The sequence below is a fragment of the Coenobita brevimanus genome, chromosome 73 (assembly GCF_032717465.1).
Source record: "Coenobita brevimanus isolate Jiangsu-jjx chromosome 73, ASM3271746v2, whole genome shotgun sequence".
In the NCBI taxonomy this organism is placed as follows: domain Eukaryota; kingdom Metazoa; phylum Arthropoda; class Malacostraca; order Decapoda; family Coenobitidae; genus Coenobita; species Coenobita brevimanus.
The window spans coordinates 3,184,428-3,193,033 of NC_137026.1; the positions used below are offsets into that span (position 1 = coordinate 3,184,428).

At 42.5% G+C, this 8,606-nt stretch overlaps 1 non-coding gene across 1 annotated transcript; it reads right to left on the minus strand.

Annotated features, from left to right (window-relative positions):
• Window positions 1-6,071: 6,071 nt before the first annotated feature.
• On the minus strand, window positions 6,072-6,190 carry LOC145407597 (5S ribosomal RNA). Its single transcript, XR_013898747.1, has one exon. It is a non-coding gene; the product is annotated as a 5S ribosomal RNA (ribosomal RNA).
• Between the last annotated feature and the right edge of the window lie 2,416 nt (window positions 6,191-8,606).

The window sequence follows — 8,606 nt, forward strand, 5'->3', positions numbered from 1 at the left end:
AGTGGATGAACAAATGTGATGTTATATTGTTGACCATTGCCCACCTTGATAAGATGGCACCCAAGCAAGGTTGACTGAGCCACAGTTGACCTCATCATTAGACCTGATGTAGTCATCAAACATAACTAATGCATGATCTTTGTCGACAAGTGTGATGCACAGATTGGTAGTGCTGAATGCACCAGGAAGACTGTTTGCTGGTGTGTGAAACTACTCCTGCTCCCGATTGATGTCGTAGTACTTAACATGTACAGCCTGTACTTTCACAAACTGGTTAACACATCAAACTGTGGGACTTCTCGTACAGCATTGTCTTCCAGCTGCTGTAGAAGTAGCTACAAGAATACTTTCCAGCTAGCTCAGGATGGAGTAGAGTTGACCTACCAGACAGGTGTTATATCAGGGTAGCTGAATACCATCCTATCAACACTAGCACGCAGTCAGGACTGTGGAACAGGCAAGTACACTGCCACACCACAAGACAAGCAAGTAGGATGAAAGTAATTGTTTTGTGTACAGTCCGTGACATTGTGCTGTGCTTGTGCAAGTGTTTCGGAGTGTATGGTACCACTCACAAGAATGCTTTAGTAATGTGTGCTGTAAATAATTTAAATATGATTTAGTATATAGTCCAAGTAAGAAAATATATAGTGAAGATAGAGGCTCTGTAGTGTGTAAGGGGATAGATGTAATAAAGAGTGACAATAAAGTGTACTACAAACTCAAGCAAAAGCATAAGAAAAATACAGAGTGTGACATTGATGTAGGTTCTAAGTGAATGTGAAGTAATTACAGTATTGACAGAAAAGTATGGTAAGTAGGAAAGTGACTAGAAATAAGTTGAACTTAGTGAAGTCAAGTTTGTAACAGTTATGCTGATGTGGGAAGGCTAAGCTAAGCATACGTTAACCTATGAAAACTAGAAGTACAGCAGTGATAGTGCTTCTAAGTGATTGTAAAGTGATTAGTGCTATAAAAATAAGTGGAAAAATGGCTAGAAATACGGAGACCTTAGTGTTGTCCAGTTCGTAACAGTTATGCTCTGGTGGGAATCTTAGGTTAGTGCACTACAAGAAAGTATCAATAAGGCAGTAGTAAGACAGTGAAATAACATAGTGCTGTTCTTAAGGTGTGCAGAGTATTGTAAATATGTGACATAGTGTTGTATAGTACATAGAAATTGGCAGATCACTGTTGTAATGCAGGTATACAGTATACGCTGTCTTGGTGTGGCGGCATTGCAACTAGCTTTTATCACTGTGCAGGGTGGCCTGTGCTCTCCATCGGGAAAATACATTGTCTGTTCAACTTGCTAGCACTCCCAGCGAGCACCACATTTGCACTTCCTGATTGTTGTAAAAGTTATCGAGGTGATTCAAATTTGTCTGAATAGTTTTATCTTGTTTGGAATAACTGGTTGAAAACAGCAGATGAAAACAACTATTTTTTTTTTTTTCTGAAATCGCCACACTCCCTTTGCCCGTGTTGACGCCTTGTCGTCTTTTGGATATGGGGGCGCCCTCAACTTGTTGATGCATTTGTCGTCCGTAAAGCACAAAAACTTTCATCAGAGAAAAAGTTTTCAACCAATTGGCGTCATTTTTGGAGGTGTCATTGCTTGACTAGCGCTTGTCAAAATTAATGAGTTGGCAATTGTGAGTCCCAATGCCGGGAAGAGAGCGGACAGGTTATTCAGTACCAAATGAGCTGTGAGGTTTGGCCCTTTAAATATCCCTTCTTGTCTCACGTCCCGGGCGTGCAACATATTTCACTATACCAATAGTGCTTATGTATAGTTGCTGGGCACTATTGTAATTAGATTTGGTGTCTGCAATAGGAAATTTGCTGTTTGTGAAGCACTCCTGGTCGTTATCAACCGTTGGCCCAACGAAGATTGTGCTACTGTTTCTAATCAACTACACTGCCTCTACCCTGCACAAAATGTGAGTATTCAACTATAAAGATAGTGACAGTGAATCATGAGACTATAGTGTGCATATCTAGTGTACAAGGAATTGGTGAAATACATGAAAGCAGCTTAGAGGAAGGCAGGAAACCACCCAACAGTCACGACACGGTGTGGGTACACCGTAGTTTTTCACATTTTTCTTGAAAACTATGAGGCCTAGGATCACCATTTTGGCTGACATGAAAGCCAATGAAGTTCTGCATAGGATGATAAAACAAAAACATAACAGTGGCCAGAAAAGTTTTTCACTAGAGCTCCCCCCCAAAAAAGAAGTTGTCTGCCGACAGTGGGTTTTACTTTGTCGCTTATTACTCGAACACCATACCTCATATCAAACTGGGACTTCCAGCTTTCGAAAGCTAATAAAATTCTCTTTCTAATGATAGTATAGCATGTAGAGATTGATCAGTAAACATTCGACTTATGATGTTGGGAAGTGAAATCTTTGCTCACGATTGTTTTGCTCACGATTGTTTATTCTCAGGCCCCTAACGTACGTATAGTGTGTGTGTGTGTGTGTGTGTGTGTGTGTGTGTGTGTGTGTGTTTGCTTATCGTGTAGAACAACCATCGATGAATAGGAATATGTGGGTTTTGTGGCAAAATAAATATTTTTGGAGGGTGAAAATAAGCTGAGAATACTTTTTTTTAGAGCGCGTGGTGGGTGGGGGGGAGGGGAGAAACACCGACATGTCATAGAACACTAAACTTTTAAAACTTTTGCTCATGCAAAAGGGGTAAAGAAAAAAGTCACAGCAGAGGGATCAAGAACAAAAAATGTTAACTGTTAAATCTCAGCAAGATTTTTCACACGTAAATGATGTTCCATAGAAAGCCTAGACATCTGTCTTAATTCAGCTTTTACTCCAACATAGAACACAAAACACAGGAGGGTAAACATTGTGTTCCGGTATCTGTCATTTGTTCTTACCTCATGAATGTCGCAAAAAACGGAGGGGGGGCAACCTATCTAAGTTAATCTGTTTTTGATGCATTAAAACTTAGTTCTCTGAATCAAGAGTCTGTTCTCTTTGGATTAGAAAGCTCAGTTACCTACAGAAAACATCTATACTCATAATATTAAAAGGCTGAATTCTGTATATCAAGTTCTTCTGCTTCTTTTAGAATGCATAACTACATCAAATTGTTGTTTTTATTAGAAAACTGAAATACAGGAAGCATCTATTTCATTTTGGTTAGAAACTATATTTTATACAGCAGACTTTCGTTTTGTGATGAACCATTATGTGATAAATCGCATGTGTGATGACTGGAAAATAAGGGCCATTTTTTAGCATGTGATGTTACAGTTCACTCATATGATGAGTGTGATGAGTTATGAACCATTCGTGCGTGCATACATGCAAGCCGACCATCACTTTTTCGATCAAGATGACTTCCAATGTTTACATGTGCAGAACCCTGTTCTAACTCGTCATTGCCAATTCTGTACCTCCCACCATCCCTTTGAACCCCCCCCCCTCTCTCTCTCTCTCTCTCTCTCTCGTGTAACCTACTTGTGATGGTATCTCCTCATGAACTTTGTGTTACTCCACCATCTCGCATGTGATGTAACATTATTGAGCCATTACAGTCATAACTTGTGCAGTGAAAGTAATCCATAGACATCATTGTGTATGATTTAGAGTTTTTTGAGTGAAGTAGCCTAACACTTAGCGATCATGTCGGGCAAGGCACTGGTCATAGTGAAAGGTGTGGTATGAAAGGTGCTGGCCCTGGTGAAAGGAAGGCAAAACATTAAAGGAAAAGCCTTTCCCTTGAAACACCATGAAGATGGCCAGGGTGCAAGTAGTATTGCCAGAAGTCTGCACTCTCCCAAGTCGACCAGCTATCTGCTGTAATAAAGAAGGACGATGCTATCAAAGCTGCAGTTGAGCAGGTGTTCTCCCTCACTGCTAAACACATTACCAAGATCCGCAACCCCATTATGGGGGGGATGGAGCAGCTGTTGGTGATCTAGGTGCATGACTAGAACAGGTGGAAGTCATTGCCATGCTGGAGCATCATCTGTATGAATGCATTATTTTTCAGGGACACTATGAGGGGCAAACTTGCTGGAGGAACATTTTCAGGCCAGTGCAGGCTGGTTTCATTGATATAAGGGATGTGCTGCCCTGTGGCACAGGAGTTTGACTGGCAAGTCCGATGGTGTGGACCATGCAGGGGCACTGGTGTTCTAGACACTCTCAAGGCATGCCTCAAGGATGGTGACTACGATGCAAGCAAGTGTTGAACTTTGATGAGACTAGGCTGTATTGGAAGAGGAGGTCGTCCAAGACTTTTCTGGCCATCGAGAAGAAGTCAGCACCAGGGTTTAAGGTGGCCAAGGACCATGCCACCCTCATTCCAGGGAGGAATGCTAAGGGTGATCTCAGACTCATGCTGATGCTAGTTTACCATTCAGAGGATCTTCCAGTGCTGGCAGGCTGTGTAAAAGAAAGTCTTTGTTTGATTTGGATATCAAACTCCAAGGTCTGGCTCACCTCTGCCATATGCTAGTCTTTGGTCGCAGGCCATTTGTTACTTACCCTCCGAGATTAAGCCAAGAAAAACAGTCTTCTAGGCAGCTTTATGCTCCTGGTGGACAGTCTGCCCAGACATCCCCCGCACATGGGCAGCTGGGTGGACAACAGCGAGCTTGTTTTCCTGCCTTGCAATACAACATTCTTCCTGCAATCAAGGGTCCAGGGCATCATAGTGACATTCAAAGCTCTATATGTCTAGTGAACAGTGCAACAACTCATGAGGGTACCGGTATGTGATGTGGATGACCAAGTTACCATCAAGATGTTCAAGTGAGATTATATGCATTGCCATAAACAGCATCACAGCAGCTTGAATGGAGATTGAACAATCAGCTGTGAATGGCATGTAGTGGAAGGTGTGGCCATAGTGCATTCACTCCTTCAGTGACTTCCATAAGGTTGAGGAACAACAGAGGAAGATATCCTTGAGGACATGCACAGAGGCATCCTTGACCTATTCTGTGAGGCAGGGTTCAGGGAGGTAGACATGGAGAGTGCTCAGAAGGTGATGGACAGCCACAGGGAGGAGCTGTTAAGTGAGGAATTGATGACCCTTCAGGAACACAGGGCTTACATCCAAGAGTTTAGAGAAGGAAGAGGAGGAGACATTGCATATCCTGGTTGTTATTACTCACAAGCAGACCATTGTCACAGTTGGCCAAAGCATTTACCTCATCCATGAGAAGGCCCTGAACCGGCTCACAGGGAAAGTGTGGCGTATGTTATTGAGCAGGACATTCACTGTTACCCAGGGTTGTTCTCTCAGAAAAAAAGGGCTGCCAGACAGACAAGCATCACCACCATCTTTCAACCAAAGCCCTTTACAGGCAGGGAAGAAGAGCCCAGACCTCCACCAGTCCAGCATCTCTGGCGCATTGCATCCCACACCGCTTGCCTCTTCGCCAGGCTCCTCACCCATGATCTCTTCCGCTGCCTCCTCCCATCACCCTCCCTTGCCTAATGTAGTTGTTTCTGAGGTTGGCAAGTGAGTGCGCAGGGCACCTGCTGTCCCCCAGTCTCTGGGATGCGGGAGGGGGGACCATGATCATGACTCAAATTGGACCAAGAACAGTTTACTCCATATCTCTTATTACTCTTTCCGTCAAATCTGAAGATGTTGCACTTAAAGAAAGCAGGGCAATAGAGAAGGTCTAGGAACCAGTTTAGGTGGGATGGAAACATGTTTTTAGATTTTGTTGAGTGGGTGACCATTGGCCAAAATAATTGACATTAAAGATAAATGTTTTAAACGATGAATTAACACGCATCCACATCGTGAAAACGAGGGCATGCTCTCCAAACGAGGAAGCTGAAAATTATCAACATTATGAGAAGTTTTTTTTGGGGGGGGCATCAGAAAGCATATCTCTGTCTCGCACTCTGCCAAACCTCCATCCTGTATTTCCAAGGAGAGAGTATATATATATATATATATATATATTCATTCATTCATTGCCAGACGCCATGTATCCCAAACAGGGTGGCCAAGGGCTTAGAGTTAATTGTTTTACAGGGAGGGGCACTAATCCTCCACCAACCCCACTTGACACGTAGGGATGCCAACAGCATCTGGTGTTCCCAGGCGGTCACCCATCCAAGTACTAACCAGACCCAACGTTGCTTAACTTCGCTGATCGGACGGGAAGCGGTGTACTCAACGCGGTATGGCCGTTAAACTGGGGGTGAAGGTTTGAACTCTATACGCGTGAATTAGAGTCCCAGGCCGCTCCACCTTATATATATATATATATATATATATATATATATATATATTTACGGCAGCCAGCCAGACCTCACAGCTGCTAAATAACAAACGCTCCTCCTCCTTCTCCAGTAATTAAAACCCTTTACTCATATTCCAGCCAAGGAAAATACAGGAAATATCGGACAAAAGGCTCGCCTCCTCTGCCTTGAACTTCCCAAGAGATTAAAAGAGAAAAAGTCCAGTGAAATCTGAGAATATTTCGGTAATGCATGTGGGACAGGATTGGTTTTAAGGACGTTGTGTGGTGATTTTGTATAAGGGAAATTTTGGAACATTAAAAGAAATGAATGTTGTAGATGAAAGAGATAGTGATGATGATGATATTGGAAAAGAAGATGAGGGATAAAGAATTAAAGAATTTACTGGGAAATGGTAGATGAATGATTGAAAGAGAGAGAGATTGGGGGGGGCATGGGGTGTGTTTTTATAACTTTAACAAATATTGTATTTTTTCTAAATGTTCATTTTTCCACTGTCGTTAGTTTAGCATAAATGTTATTTTTCCTTTCTGTTCAATTTGTCACTACTACTATATTAGTTTAGCATAATTTTTTCCCTTTATTTTTGTTCATTTTATCACTATCGGTATTAGGTTAGCACGTGTTATTTTTCCATTTTACTGTCCGCTTTATCACTGCCATTAGTTTAATATCACATTGTTCATTTTATTGTTTATTTTATCACTGCCATCACAACAACCATCACTATCGTAGTTGCATCACAACAACCATCACTATCGTAGTTGCATCACAACAACCAAATCTTGGCTACCATATCACTACAGGCAGTCAACATCACCCGTCCCAATGCCTCCTCATTACTGCCACCACCACCACCACCACTTAGCACTGTTATCATCACAACCATCACCACAATTAGCTGCTCACTATCGGCACGACCCCAAACCAGTCCCCTCATCACAGCGATTCAGTACCACCACCATCCATCAGTGCAGTCATCCATCACCCCTCAACCACCACCTGTCACCACAAACACTTTCACCATCACCAAAACCATTCAGCCCCCTTACCACAGTCACTCACCACTACCACTTTCATTACCACAGTCACCATTCCCCGTCACCATCACAACCACCAACACAACACCAGCACCACCATCTCTGATACACAGGGATACGTGATGTAGCAGCGGTCTCTGTGCAGTGCTGACCTTCTGTGTAATTTGTAGCCTTAATATCCAAATTCCTGAAGGAGCATTAAACAGGGGTGGAATGCTCAAACATACCATCACAACACTTACACCACCATCTCAGATACTCAGGGATATGTAGTGTTGCAGCGGCCTCTGTGCAATGCTGATTTTCTGTGCACTCTGTGGTCTTAATATCCAAAGTCCTGATGCAGCATTAAACAGGGATGAGATGCTCAGACATATTTACCATCGAGCCCCTGTCTTAAGTCACGATCTGTTTCTGTAGGAGGAACTAGAGACGGGAACACGCTGCACTCTCTATTCCTTGTTCATTTTGCTGAGAACATTTATAATTTACGATGATTTACGCCTCCAAATAAATCTTTATTTTTTGTAGGAGGAACATGAGACATGGGAAGATTCAACTGCCTCCTTATCCTTCCTGCAAAAACAAATCTAAGGTATGACAGGGACTTGTATTCTCCACGGTTAAGAATGCGCCGTCACATCTTCTGGGCGATTTTTTTTTTTATACGACTGGCTAATTCAATTTTGTACGTTAATTATGCAAAGCATGGCGATATTAGAATGGTTTAAGTTACACAGAAGAGGACGGCAAGGTGTAATAAGCAAAATAAATAGTTTTGGAAGAGACATTAGGGAGCTTCCTTACCCGACGATATACGATCCACGAAATCCATCGTCAGTATCGCTGACGTACAGCATAGAGACTACCTCAGGTCTCTAAGCTGTAATTATCGTGTATCAAGTGACTTCACTGTATTCAACGTAGAGAGGGGAGCAGGTATCAGTCAAGTGATTATCAGCCGCTTAATTACGATATTTATGCTGCCGTTTACCTAGTTCATTTATTATCTTTCTCAGGAATACTGACATAGGGTAACGGAGGCTGTGCTGGTTTACATGTGAGAGCGAGATAACTGAAGAAAAAGATGAGGAGGTGACTTAAGAAAGGTGAAGTGACAAGGATGGTGTGTCTAAGAGAGGGATTGTGTGAAAGTTGGTAAAAGTAGAAAGGCAAAGGTGAAAGGACAAGACTGGTTACGTAAAAGAGAAACCGTATCTGAGGGAGATGGTAAAAATGGAAGAGCCAGTCCGAGAAAGGCGAGAGGACAAGGTTTGGGGGTGTAAAAGAATGTGTGAGAGAGAGATGG